Consider the following 14,005-nt stretch of genomic DNA (forward strand, 5'->3'; position numbering starts at 1 on the left):
GAAGGCAGAAGAAAGGTTGGGAAGACGTTGGAGTCGATGGTTAAGGATGAGGTCTCGGTGGGAGTGGAGGGCACATGATAAAATAGGTCACAGTCAGCATAGGGAAAATCTTGCCTGACAAATCTTTTGGAATGGCAGACCAATTGAATAACTACTTTGGTTCTTTCTTCACTAAGGAGGACATAAATAATCTTCCGGAAATAGTAGGGGACAGAGGGTCCAGTGAGGTGGAGGAACTGAGCGAAATACATGTTAGTAGGGAAGTGGTGTTAGGTAAATTGAAGGGATTAAAGGCAGATAAATCCCCAGGGCCAGATGGTCTGCATCCCAGAGTGCTTAAGGAAGTAGCCCAAGAAATAGTGGATGCATTAGTGATAATTTTTTCAAAACTCTTTAGATTCTGGACTAGTTCCTGACGATTGGAGGGTGGCTAATGTAACTCCACTTTTTAAAAAAGGAGGGAGAGAGAAACCGGGGAATTATAGACCGGTTAGCCTAACGTCGGTGGTGGGGAAACTGCTGGAGTCAGTTATCAAAGATGTGATAACAGCACATTTGGAAAGCGGTGAAATGATCGGACAAAGTCAGCATGGATTTGTGAAAGGAAAATCATGTCTGACGAATCTCATAGAATTTTTTGAGGATGTAACTAGCAGAGTGGATAGGGGAGAACCAGTGGATGTGGTATATTTGGATTTTCAAAAGGCTTTTGACAAGGTCCCACACAGGAGATTAGTGTGCAAACTTAAAGCACACGGTATTGGGGGTAAGGTATTGATGTGGATGGAGAATTGGTTAGCAGACAGGAAGCAAAGAGTGGGAATAAACAGGACCTTTTCAGAATGGCAGGCAGTGAGGCTCAATGCTGGGACCCCAGTTGTTTACAATATATATTAATGACTTAGATGAGGGAATTAAATGCAGCATCTCCAAGTTTGCGGATGACACGAAGCTGGGCGGCAGTGTTAGCTGTGAGGAGGATGCTAATAGGGTGCAGGGTGACTTGGATAGGTTAGGTTAGGTGAGTGGGCAAATTCATGGCAGATGCAATTTAATGTGGATAAATGTGAAGTTATCCACTTTGGTGGCAAAAACAGGAAAACAGATTATTATCTGAATGGTGGCCGATTAGGAAAAGGGGAGGTGCAACGAGACCTGGGTGTCATTGTACACCAGTCATTGAAAGTGGGCATGCAGGTACAGCAGGCGGTGAAAAAGGCGAATGGTATGCTGGCATTTATAGCGAGAGGATTCGAGTACAGGAGCAGAGAGGTACTACTGCAGTTGTACAAGGCCTTGGTGAGATCACACCTGGAGTATTGTGTGCAGTTTTGGTCCCCTAAACTGAGGAAAGACATTCTTGCATTGAGGGAGTACAAAGAAGGTTCACCAGATTGATTCCTGGGATGGCAGGACTTTCATATGAAGAAAGACTGGATCGACTAGGCTTATACTCGCTGGAATTTAGAAGATTGAGGGGGGATCTGATTGAAACGTATAAAATCCTAAAGGGATTGGACAGGCTAGATGCAGGAAGATTGTTCCCGATGTTGGGGAGGTCCAGAACGAGGAGTCACAGTTTGAGGATAGAGGGGAAGCCTTTTAGGACCGAGATTAGGAAAAACTTCTTCACACAGAGAGTGGTGAATCTGTGGAATTCTCTGCCACAGGAAACAGCTGAGGCCAGTTCATTGGCTATATTTAAGCGGGAGTTAGATATGGCCCTTGTGGCTGAAGGAATCAGCGGGTATGGAGGGAAGGCTGGGGCGGGGTTCTGAGTTGGATGATCAGCCATGATCGTACTGAATGGCGGTGCAGACTCGAAGGGCCGAATGGCCTACTCCTGCACCTGTTTTCTATGTTTCTAATTCTTTGAGGAAGTAACAAGCATGATAGACGAAGGAGAATCAGTTGATGTTTACTTAGATTTCCTGGCGGCCTTTGACGCGTTGCCACACAGGTTTCGCGCCCGCGGTATTACAGGAAAGATTCTGGTATGGAATCTGGTCGGCAGGAGGCGGAGAGTGGGAGTAAAGGGAGCCTTTTATGGCTGGCCGCTGATGACCAGTGTTCCACAGGGGTTGGTGTTGGGACCACTTCTTTTCATGATTTGGATGGCTTTGTGACCAAGTTTGCTGATGGTATGAAGAGAGGTGGAGGGACCGGTGGTGTTGAGGGAGCAGGGAGTCTGCTGAAGGACTTAGACAGATTAGGAGAATGGGCAAAGAAGTGGCAGGTGGAATTTGGTGTCAGGAATTGTATGGTCATGCACTTTGATAGAAGGAATAAAAACAGACTTTTCTAAATGGAGAGAGAACTTAAAAATCTGAGGTGAAGGGGGACTTGGGAGTCCTTGTGCAGGATTCCTAAAGGTTAATATGCAGGCTGAGTCCATGGTGAGGAAGGCAAATGCAATGTTAACTTCATAAGGGACTGGTGATTCTCGTGAGGAGTTTTGGGCCCCCTTATGTAAGAAGAGATGTGCTGACTTTGGAGAGGGTTCAAAGGAGGTTTGTGAGAATGGTTCTGGAAATGACGGCGTTGTCGTTTGAAGAGCATTTGATAGCTCTGGGTTTGTACTCGCTGGAATAAGGGGGATCTTTTGTTGAATATATGGCCGCGATAGAATGAAGGGGGAGCAGAGGTTTCGTATAGTGGCAGAGTCTTGGACCAGAGAGCACAGCCTCGGCGTAGAAAGAGGGAGGTTCATTTAGAACGGAGGTGAGGAGGAATTTCTTCAGCCAGAGGGTGGGTGGATCTGTAGAATCCGTTGCCACAGGCGGCTGGGTGTATTTAAGGCACTGGTCAGGGCGTCAAAGGTTATGGGGAGAAGGCAGAGGGCTCGATCGGGCCAGTGGCCTAGTTCTTCTCCTACCTCTTGGGGTCTTGTGGAAAATGGCCGGGCTGGTTCAAGCCGACAGGAAGGCGGCAGTAACTCGACCGGTCGTGACTACAGTGGTGTCCGGGAGAACACCTTTGGACTCTGCCACCCCTGTGCTACCCTGAGATTCATTTTCTTGCTGGCTTTCAGAGAAGAGCAAAGAAATGCGATTGAATCAGTGAAAAGTTTCGCGGGGCTCCCATTGGCAGAGGAGTGGAGGGTTTAGGACCTTCAGCGATGGCTTTTGACCTACTCTAAGGTCAATCTAACCCTTCCCTCCTACATACCTCTCCTTTTATCTATCATCCAGGAGCCTATCTAAGAGTTTGTTGAATGTCCCTGATGTATCTGCCCCTGGCAGGGCGACACTCACCACCCTGTATATTTAAAAAAAACCCTTATATTGCCTTGTACTTTCCTCCAACACCTTAAAAATGTGCCCCCTGGTATTAGCATGGGGAGGGGGAGGTGAAATCTCTGGCTGTCCATGCCTTTTATCATCTTGTATACCTCTATCAAGTCGCCGGCTTTCGGCCTGAAACTTTGACTGTACTTCCCCCCCCCCCCCCATAGACGCTGCCGGGCCTGCTGAGTTCCACCAGCATTTTGTGTGTGTGTTGCCTCTCATCCTCCTTCGCTCCAAAGAAAGCAAAACCCCGGCTGGCACGCACAACTTTAGCTCTGGGCTGGCTTGGCCTCCCATGACTCTTGCAGAGATGCAGGGAACCAGCCGAGTCTGGCTCCCGACCTGTGCGACCGCGAGGAAATCTGCAGACGCTGGAGTTTCAAGCAACGGACATCAAAGTTGCTGGTGAACGCAGCAGGCCAGGCAGCATCTCTAGGAAGAGGTACAGTCGACGTTTCGGGCCGAGACCCTTCGTCAGGACTAACTGAAAGAAGAGCTAGTAAGAGATCACCAGCAACTTTTATGTGTGTTGCTCTCAAACCTTCGAGAGCTGTTTGAGAAAAGCAGGCAAGGGCGCCCCCTGCTGGCTCTGGCCATTATCTTATTTCTTCTGTTTGGAGATAAGAGAGCAGATCAGGCCCTGCTATTTAAAACCCCAGGACAATTTACAATAACTCAGTCCCTCCAGCGATGAAGGCCAGCGTTCCATCTGCCTCCTTCATAACCTGTTGCATCTGCAAGCCAAACTTTTACAATTCAGAAACAGATTCAACATCACCAGAATATGCTGGTAAATTTGACGTTAGGCGGCAGCAATAACTGTAAATTACAGTAAGTATGTATATTAGAAAAGTTAAATTAGTAGTGCAAAAATTGAAATAAAAATGTAGTGATGTAGTGTTCATGGGTTCAATGTCCATTCAGAAATCGGATGGCAGAGGGGAAGAAGCTGTTCCTGAATCACTGAGTGTGTGTCTTCAGGCTCCTGTACCTCCTCCCTGATGGCAGAGGGGAAGAAGCTGTTCCTGAATCGCTGAGTGTGTGTCTTCAGGCTCCTGTACCTCCTCCCTGATGGCAGAGGGGAAGAAGCTGTTCCTGAATCACTGAGTGTGTGTCTTCAGGCTCCTGTACCTCCTCCCTGATGGCAGAGGGGAAGAAGCTGTTCCTGAATCGCTGAGTGTGTGTCTTCAGGCTCCTGTACCTCCTCCCTGATGGCAGAGGGGAAGAAGCTGTTCCTGAATCGTTGAGTGTGTGTCTTCAGGCTCCTGTACCTCCTCCCTGATGGCAGAGGGGAAGAAGCTGTTCCTGAATCGTTGAGTGTGTGTCTTCAGATCCCTGTACCTCCTCCCTGATGGCAGAGGGGAAGAAGCTGTTCCTGAATCGTTGAGTGTGTGTCTTCAGGCTCCTGTACCTCCTCCCTGATGGCAGAGGGGAAGAAGCTGTTCCTGAATCGTTGAGTGTGTGTCTTCAGGCTCCTGTACCTCCTGGTATCGATGAGAAGAGAGCACGTCCTGGGTGGTGGGGGGTCCTTAATGATAGGCACCACCTTTCTGAGGCACCACTCCTTGAAGATGTCCTGAAGAGTCCAGGGCCCAGGACGGAGCTGACAAGCACCCCCGAGTCCCTCTGCACAACAGCACGCTGCAATCTTTCACAGTCTATATAATGATCTGATCTTGTATTCTTCCTTCCGAAACAGACAACCTCTCACTTACCAGCGTTGTACTCCGCCTGCCGACCCTTTGCCCATTGACGTGATCTATGTCTCTCTCTCTCTGCAGACTCACCACATCATCTGTGCAGTCTGCTATTCCATTCAGTTTAAGTGTCACCAGCAAACTTAGGTAAGACCACAACATACTGGAGCAGAAGTAGGGCATTTGGCCCATCAGGTCTGCTCCACCATTCAATCATGGGCTGATCCACTTCTCCCAGTCATCCCCAATCCCCTGCTTTCACCCCATACCCTTTGATGCCCTGGCTAATCAAGAACCTATCTATCTCTGCCTTAAATGCACCCAATGACTTGGCCTCCACAGCTGCTCGTGGCAACAAATACCACAGATTTACCACCCTCTGACTAAAGAAATTTCTCCACATCTCAGTTCTAAATGGACCTCCTTCAATCCTGAAGTCGTGCCCTCTTGTCCTAGACTCCCCTACCATGGGAAATAACTTTGCCATATCTAATCCGTTCAGGTCCTTTGACATTCTAAATGTTTCTATGAGATCCCCCCTCATTCTCCTGAACTCCAGGGAACACAGCCCAAGAGCTACCAGACGTTCCTCATACGGTAACCCTTTCATTCCTAGAATCATTCTTGTGAATCTTTTCTGAACTCTCTCCGATGTCAGTACATCATTTCTAAAATATGGAGCCCAAAACCGCACACAATGCTCCAAATGTGCCACAGTTCGCCAAACCGTGAATATTTAACGTTGTGGGCCCAGCGCTGACCCCTGGGGTACGTTGCTCACCACTGACTGGACAGCAAGCTGAGGAAAACTGGACGGCTCAGCTCTAGGATGCTCAATATACAAGTACTCAATGGGTTTTAGTCTTCCACAGGGTAGTGGCCACATTCCATGAGGAGATCGAGGAGCGGGAGAGAAAAGCAACAAAGTGCTGGAGGAACTCAGCAGGCCAGGCAGCATCCATGGAAAGGAGTAAACAGTCGATGTTCTGGGCCTAAACCCTTCGGCAGGACTGTTTGAGGAGATTTGGTACATCACCAAAGACTCAAGCAAATTTCTACAGATGTACCGTGGGGAGCATCACCTTCTGGTATGGGGGGTTTGGAAAAAAGCTGCACAAAGATGTAAACTTGGCCTGCTCCTTCCTGAGCGCTAGTCTCCTCAGTAACAAGGACAATGCCTCAAAAAGGTGGCATCCATCATTAATGACCCCCATCACCCAGGATGTGCCCTCTTCTCATTGCTACCATCAGGGAGGAGGTACAGGAACCTGAAGACACACATTCAACGATTCAGGGACAGTTTTTTCCCCTCTGCCATCAGGGAGGAGGTACAGGAGCCTGAAGACACACACTCAATGATTCAGGAACAGCTTCTTCCCCTCTGCCATCGGGGAGGAGGTACAGGAGCCTGAAGACACACACTCAGCGATTCAGGAACAGCTTCTTCCCCTCTGCCATCAGGGAGGAGGTACAGGAGCCTGAAGACACACACTCAACGATTCAGGAACAGCTCCTTCCCCTCTGCCATCAGGGAGGAGATACAGGAGCCTGAAGACACACACTCAACGATTCAGGAACAGCTTCTTCCCCTCTGCCATCAGGGAGGAGGTACAGGAGCCTGAAGACACACACTCAACGATTCAGGAACAGCTTCTTCCCCTCTGCCATCAGATTTCTGAATGGACATTGAACCCATGAACACTACCTCACTAATTTTTGCTCTCAATTTGCAATACTTATTTAATTATTTAATATATGTATTATTGCAACTTGTTGTTTTAATGTAATTCACTGTACACTGCCACAGAACAACAACATTCACAACATAACTCAGCCATATTAAACCTGATTCTGACTCTGAAAATAAAGAGTAGAGGCCATAGAATCAGAGAGCAGAAACAGAGTTTCCCAACCGGGGGTTCACGGACCCCTTGTTGAAGGGTGTTGGTCCATGACGTTACAAGAGGCAATGGTAACCCCTGGTACAGAAACGGGTCTTTCAAAACATTGTCTCCATGCCAACTTACCCAAAGGGAATCAGAAGCCCATAAGACACGGGAGCAGAATTAGGCCATTCGGCCCTTCGAGTCTGCTCCATCATGCCCGATTTATGATCCTTCTCAACCCCATTCTCCTGCCTTCTCTCGCCTCCGCCCCCCCCCCGTAACCTTTGATTCCCCCAGCTAATCAAGAAACTGCCAACCTCCACTTCAAGTGTACCCAAAGACTCGGCCTTCTGTGGCCGTTGATTCACCACTCTCTGGATAAGAAATTCTTCCACAACTCTGACCTCTCCATTCTGAGGCGTTAGACTCTCCCACTGTTGGAAACTTCTTCTCCACGTCCACTCTACTTCTCCCCGTGACCGCCGCGGATTTTATCACCGAGGCCAGTTTTACGCTGGTAAAGTAGCCAGCCAATCCGCGTGGCCCCTTTGAGTGGGGGCGGGCACAGGGGGGGTGCCAGGCGGGATTCCCCCCCCCCCTCAATTACAGGGAGAGCTTGCAGACTCCACCTAGACAGTGCCCTGGACTGGATATGGGTCGCTGGACCTGCATTATTGTGCTGCCTCACTACAGGAAGGATGCGAGAGAGAGAGAAAGAGAGTGCGGAGGAGATTTACGAGGATGTCGTCCGGATTGGAGAGCACGCCTTATGAGAATAGGTTGAGTGAACTCAGCCTTTTCTCCTTGGAACGACGGAGGATGAGAGGTGACCTGATAAAGGTGTATAAGATGATGAGAGGCATTGATCGTGTGGATAGCCAGAGGCTTTTCCCCAGGGCTGAAATGGCTAGCACGAGAGGGCACAGTTTTAAGGTGTTTTGAAGTAGGTACAGGAGAGGTGGAGGTGAGGTGAGGTGAAGGGGAGGTGCAACGAGACCTGGGTGTCATTGTACACCAGTCATTGAAAGTGGGCATGCAGGTACAGTAGGCGGTGAAAAAGGCGAATGGTATGCTGGCATTCATAGCAAGAGGATTCGAGTACAGGAGCAGGGAGGTACTACTGCAGTTGTACAAGGCCTTGGTGAGACCACACCTGGAGTATTGTGTGCAGTTTTGGTCCCCCAATCTGAGGAAAGACATTCTTGCCATAGAGGGAGTACAAAGAAGGTTCACCAGATTGATTCCTGGGATGGCAGGACTTTCATATGATGAAAGACTGGATCGACTAGGCTTGTACTCGTTGGAATTTAGAAGATTGAGGGGGGATCTGATTGAAACGTATAAAATCCTAAAGGGATTGGACAGGCTAGATGCAGGAAGATTGTTCCCGATGTTGGGGAAGTCCAGAATGAGGGGTCACAGTTTGAGGATAAAGGGGAAGCCTTTTAGGACCAAGAGGAGGAAAAACTTCTTCACACAGAGAGTGGTAAATCTGTGGAATTCTCTGCCCCAGGAAACAGCTGAGGCCAGTTCATTGGCTATATTTAAGAGGGAGTTAGATATGGCCCTTGTGGCTAAAGGGATCAGGGGGTCTGGATGATCAGCCATGATCATAATAAATGGTGGTGCGGGCTCGAAGGACCGAATGGCCTAGTCCTGCAACTATTTTCTATGTTTCTATGTACAGGGGTAAGTTTTTCACACAGAGAGTGGTGGGTGCGTGGAATGCACTGCCAGCGACGGTGGTGGAGGCGGATACAACAGGGTCTTTTCAGACAGGCACGTGGAACTCAGGAGAATAGAGGGCTAGGCGGTAGGGAAATTCTAGGCAGTCTGCAGAGTGGGTTACACGGTCAGCACAACGTTGTGGGCCGAAGGGCCTGTAATGTGCCGTAGATTTCTGTGTCTCTCTGTCCCGGCTGCAAGTCCCTCGGGTGGTGACTGCGTGCATCACAGGTGAGCGGACCATGTCGTCGATCGTCTTCAAAAGTGGTTCTTCAATGGGTCAATGTCATTTCCAACACACAGGTGTAAAGGGCAATGAAATGATTGTCACTCCAGGAACACACAAAAAACACATAATCAGGTAATAATTATAAAAGAGCAATAACTATAAATATGATAAAGTATACATAAGATAATTTACACACACAGATTGATTGTGTGTCCATAAAGTGACGCTGGGCACAGGAGTGTCTGTACATGAGGCGACTCTGACAGGAAATGATAAAGTAGTGGTGATTGGGGGTGTGTGGAGGGGTGGGCGGTGGGTGATGGGGGTGTGGAGCGGTGGGTCGGTGGGTGATTGGGGGTGTGGAGGGGTGGGTCGGTGGGTGATTGGGGGTGTGGAGGGGTTGGTCGGTGGGTGATTGGGGGTGTGGAGGGGTGGGTCAGTGTGTGATTGGGGGTGTGGAGGGGTGGGTCAGTGGGTGATTAGGGGGGAGGAGGGGTGGGTCAGTGGGTGATTGGGGTGCGGAGAGGTGGGTCAGTGGGTGATTGGGGGTGTGGAGGGGTGGGTCGGTGGGTGATTGGGGGTGTGGAGGGGTGGGTCGGTGGGTGATTGGGGGTGTGTGGAGGGGTGGGTCGGTGGGTGATTGGGGGTGTGTGGAGGGGAGGGTCGGTGGGTGATTGGGGGTGTGGAGGGGTGGGTCGGTGGGTGATCGGGGGTGTGGAGGGGTGGGTCGGTGGGTGATCGGGGGTGTGGAGGGGTGGGTCGGTGGGTGATCGGGGGTGTGGAGGGGTGGGTCGGTGGGTGATCGGGGGTGTGGAGGGGCGGGTCGGTGGGCGATCGGGGGTGTGGAGGGGCGGGTCGGTGGGCGATCGGGGGTGTGGCGGGGCGGGCCGGTGGGCGATCGGGGGTGCGGAGGGGTGGGTCAGCCTCACTGCTTGGGGGGAAAGTCACTGTTTTTGAGTCTGGTGGTCCTGGCGTAGATGCTATGTTCAAAGTAAACTTATTTATCAAAGTACACATATGTCAGCACACACAACCCTGAACACAGTAAGCGTAACGCGGTGACGGAAGCAGGGACCTGGGCTCAATTTATCTCCGTTTTAAGAATTTGTGCGGTCTCCACCCGTCCCCCTACCCCCGTGACCGCGTGGGTTTCCTCCGGGTGCTCCGGTTTCCTCCCAGTGTCCGAAGACGTGCTGGTTAGTTGTGGGCAAGCTGGCGACAACTGCGTTCTGCCCTCCGGGGCACATCCTCGGCCGGTGCCGGTCGTTGGCGTAAACGATGCGTGTTTCGGTTTACACGCGATAAATATGAATCCAATCTCTCCCATTCACGCCGTCAACCTCTCGTTATTTCACGGGCCGGCTTCGCCCAGTCACGTCCGTGAGACCAAATTCACCTGACTAAACTGTACACCTCGGGATGGGGCCACGAGGTGCTTAAAGACAGCGCCGGGAATTGAACCCGTGGTTTCCGGCCCTGTAACACTACCAAACTCCGTGTCCCATGGAGAACGTTCCCGCTGGCTGGATCACCATACATTTCGGGGAAAAGCTGGAGGAGGTTGCAATCCCAGCCAGCTCCATCAGGAGGCACTAGTCTGCGCGGCGTCGAGAAAGTCTTCAGAAGGTGATGCCTGGTGGAATTGTTAAGACCATAAGACACAGGGACAGAATCAATCCATTCGGCCCTGGCTCGTCCATTTTCCTCGCAACCCCGATCTCATGCCTTCTCCCCACAAACCTTCATGCCCCGAACAATCAAGAACCTATTAATCTCCATTTTGAATGTTCCCAGTGACTTGGCCCCCACCCTCATTACGGCAGCACATTCCACTGATTCACCACCCTCTGGCTAAAGAAATTCCTCCTCATCTCTGTTCTAAATGGATGTTCCTCTATTCTGAGCCTATGTCCTCTGGTCTTAAACTCCCCAACCATGGGATATATCCACTCTCTCTGTGTCCTCTGTTCCTAGACTCCCCCACTATAGGAAACATCCTCTCCACATCCACTCTATCTGTGTCTTCTGGTCCGGATCTCCCCCACTATAAGAAACACCCTCTCCACATCCACTCTATCTGTGCCCTCTGGTCCGAGACTCCCCCACTATATGAAATATCCTCTCCATATCCACTCTATCTGTGTCCTCTGGTCCTAGACTCCCCCACTATAGGAAACATCCTCTCCACATCCACTCTATCTGTACCCTCTGGTCCTAGACTCCCCCGCTATAGGAAACATCCTCTCCACATCCACTCTATCTGTGCCCTCTGGTCCTAGACTCCCCCCACTATAGGAAACATCCTCTCCACATCCACTCTGTCTGTGTCCTCTGGTCCTAGACTCCCCCCACTATAGGAAACATCCTCTCCACATCTACTCTATCTGTGCCCTCTGGTCCTAGACTCCCCCACTATAGGAAACATCCTCTCCACATCCACTCTATCTGTGTCCTCTGGTCCTAGACTCCCCCACTATAGGAAATATCCTCTCCACATCCACTCTATCTGTGCCCTCTGGTCCTAGACTCCCCCGCTATAGGAAACATCCTCTCCACATCCACTCTGTGTCCTCTGGTCCCAGACGCCCCAACCATGGGAAACATCCTCTCCACATCCACTCTGTCTGTGTCCTCTGGTCCTAGACTCCCCCACTATAGGAAACAACCTCTCCACATCCACTCTATCTGTGTCCTCTGGTCCTAGACTCCCCGACTATAGGAAACATCCTCTCCACATCCACTCTCTCTGTGTCCTCTGGTCCTAGACTCCCCCACCATAGAAAATATCCTCTCCACATCCACTCTATCTGTGTCCTCTGGTGGTAGACTCCCCCACTATAGGAAACATCCTCTCTACATCCACTCTATCTGTGTCCTCTGGTCCTAGACTCCCCCACCATAGAAAATATCCTCTCCACATCCACTCTATCTGTGTCCTCTGGTCCTAGACTCCCCCACTATAGGAAACATCCTCTCCACATTCACTCTATCTGTGACTTCTGGTCCGGAACTCCCCCACTATAGGAAACATCCTCTCCACATCCACTCTATCTGTGCCCTCTGGTCCTAGACTCCCCCACGATAGGAAACATCCTCTCCACATCCACTCTATCTGTACCCTCTGGTCCTAGACCCCCCACTATAGGAAACATCCTCTCCACATCCACTCTATCCGTGTCCTCTGGTCCTAGACTCCCCCACTATAGGAAATATCCTCTCCACATCCACTCTGTCTGTGTCCTCTGGTCCTAGACTCCCCCCACTATAGGAAACATCCTCTCCACATCGACTCTGTCTGTGTCCTCTGGTCCTAGACTCCCCCCACTATAGGAAACATCCTCTCCACATCCACTCTGTTGGTGTCCTCTGGTCCCAGACTCCCCAACCATAGGAAACATCCTCTCCACATCCACTCTGTCTGTTTCCTCTGGTCCTAGACTCCCCCCACTATAGGAAACATCCTCTCCACATCCACTCTGTCTGTGTCCTCTGGTCCTAGACTCCCCCCACTATAGGAAACATCCTCTCCACATCTACTCTATCTGTGCCCTCTGGTCCTAGACTCCCCCACTATAGGAAACATCCTCTCCACATCCACTCTATCTGTGTCCTCTGGTCCTAGACTCCCCCACTATAGGAAATATCCTCTCCACATCCACTCTATCTGTGCCCTCTGGTCCTAGACTCCCCCGCTATAGGAAACATCCTCTCCACATCCACTCTGTGTCCTCTGGTCCCAGACTCCCCAACCATGGGAAACATCCTCTCCACATCCACTCTGTCTGTGTCCTCTGGTCCTAGACTCCCCCACTATAGGAAACAACCTCTCCACATCCACTCTATCTGTGTCCTCTGGTCCTAGACTCCCCGACTATAGGAAACATCCTCTCCACATCCACTCTCTCTGTGTCCTCTGGTCCTAGACTCCCCCACCATAGAAAATATCCTCTCCACATCCACTCTATCTGTGTCCTCTGGTGGTAGACTCCCCCACTATAGGAAACATCCTCTCTACATCCTCTCTATATGTGTCCTCTGGTCCTAGACTCCCCCACTATAGGAAACATCCTCTCCACATTCACTCTATCTGTGACTTCTGGTCCGGAACTCCCCCACTATAAGAAACATCCTCTCCACATCCACTCTATCTGTGCCCTCTGGTCCTAGACTCCCCCACTATAGGAAACATCCTCTCCACATCCACTCTATCTGTACCCTCTGGTCCTAGACTCCCCCACTATAGGAAACATCGTCTCCACATCCACTCTATCTGTATCCTCTGTTCCTAGACTCCCCCATTATAGGAAACATCTTCTCCACATCCACTCTATCTGTGTCTTCTGGTCCGGAACTCACCCACTATAGGAAACATCCTCTCCACATCCACTCTATCTGTGCCCTCTGGTCCTAGACTCCCCCACTATAGGAAACATCCTCTCCACATCCACTCTGTCTGTGTCCTCTGGTCCTAGACTCCCCCACTATAGGAAATATCCTCTCCACATCCACTCTATCTGTGTCCTCTGGTCCTAGACTCCCCCACTGTAGGAAACATCCTCTCCACATCCACTCTATCTGTATCCTCTGGTCCCAGACTCCCCAACCATAGGAAACATCCTCTCCACATCCACTCTGTCTGTGTTCTCTGGTCCTAGACTCCCTCCACTATAGGAAACATCCTCTCCACATCCACTCTGTTGGTGTCCTCTGGTCCCAGACTCCCCAACCATAGGAAACATCCTCTCCACATCCACTCTGTCTGTTTCCTCTGGTCCTAGACTCCCCCCACTATAGGAAACATCCTCTCCACATCCACTCTGTCTGTGTCCTCTGGTCCTAGACTCCCCCTCTATAGGAAACATCCTCTCCACCTCCACTGTATCTGTGTCCTCTGGTCCTAGACTCCCCCAGTATAGGAAACATCCTCTCCACATCCGCTCCATCTGTGTCCTCTGGTCCTAGACTCCCCTCACTATAGGAAACATCCTCTCCACATCTACTCTATCTGTGCCCTCTGGTCCTAGACTCCCCCCAGTATAGGAAACATCCTCTCCACATCCACTCTGTCGGTGTCCTCTGGTCCTAGACTCCCCCACTATAGGAAACAAATCTCCACATCCATTCTATCCAGGCCTTTCAACATTCGATAGGTTTCAATGAGATCCCTCCTCATTCTTCTCA

This window comes from Mobula hypostoma, chromosome X1, assembly GCF_963921235.1.
Source record: "Mobula hypostoma chromosome X1, sMobHyp1.1, whole genome shotgun sequence".
NCBI classification, from domain to species: domain Eukaryota; kingdom Metazoa; phylum Chordata; class Chondrichthyes; order Myliobatiformes; family Myliobatidae; genus Mobula; species Mobula hypostoma.